This window comes from Pinus tabuliformis, chromosome 7 (assembly GCF_031772625.1).
Source record: "Pinus tabuliformis cultivar Carrire ecotype Pingquan chromosome 7, CPIR1, whole genome shotgun sequence".
Taxonomy (NCBI): domain Eukaryota; kingdom Viridiplantae; phylum Streptophyta; class Pinopsida; order Pinales; family Pinaceae; genus Pinus; species Pinus tabuliformis.
Window position 1 is genome coordinate 735,401,298 of NC_142293.1, and position 1,034 is coordinate 735,402,331.

Here is a 1,034-nt window from a genome sequence, read left to right on the forward strand (position 1 = left end):
GTTCCTCAGAAAGAACACCAAAAGGACACCGCTCACAACCAGATCACAGATCAATACACCAGTATTTTTGACGTGGTTAAAACCCTCAAAGAGGGAAACAGTCCACGGCCTGCGCCAACGTGGCTACTATAGGCAATTTAATAATCAAAGAATGAAAATTTACATAAGCTTCTCTCATGCACGGATTACCCGAACAATGACCCTCCATGCGCTTTAAATAGAACTCATGGACCAATCGGGTGTCAAGCCACGGATCAAGTGTCAGTAATACCGAGGAGAGAGTGAACCGTCGGATCACTACATATCGTGATCGTCGGATTGTAAGTTAAAAAATGTACAACGGTAAAGAAACACACTTTACCTAACTCTACACTATACCAAGTTGAACTTAACTATATCCTATGTGTCGGAATATCCTAACATAGAGAGGGTGCAACACTAGGACTTCCCGGGAGGTCACACATCCCAGTACTACTCTAGCCCAAGCGCGCTTAACTGCGGAGTTCTGATGGGATCCGGTGCATTAACGATGGTATGATCGCACCCTTATAAAAAATGTGAAGTCCAGCCTTAAAAAGAAATTTGAAATGACAGACTTAGGACACTTACACTATTTTCTCGGTCTTTCCAAGGAAGGTATTTCCCTTTCCCAGTCCAAGTATGCTTGTGATATTCTTCGTCATTTTCACGTGGAAGACTGTAAGCCAACCCCTTCTCCCTTTCAGTCTGGAGTCAAACTTTTAGTCTCTTGTACTTCTCCTGATGTTGATGCTACCTTATACCGTCAACTTGTAGGAAAACTCTTGTATTTAACCCATACTCGTCCTGACCTTTCCTTTGTTGTTGGTCTTGTTGCTCGTTTTATGCAAAACCCCCGTGAAAGTCATTGGAAAGCAGCTAAAAGAATACTTCGTTATGTTCGAGGTACAATACAGTTTGGGATTCATTATAGTGCCAAAGCAGCTCCTCTATTAGTTGGTTTCACTGATTTTGATTGGGCTGGTGACCCTGATGATCGGAAGTCTACTGCCGGT

At 42.9% G+C, this 1,034-nt stretch overlaps 1 non-coding gene across 1 annotated transcript; it reads right to left on the reverse strand.

The window, feature by feature from the left end:
• Nucleotides 1–427: 427 nt before the first annotated feature.
• Nucleotides 428–546, reverse strand: LOC149249627 (5S ribosomal RNA). Its single transcript, XR_016267548.1, has one exon. It is a non-coding gene; the product is annotated as a 5S ribosomal RNA (ribosomal RNA).
• Between the last annotated feature and the right edge of the window lie 488 nt (nt 547–1,034).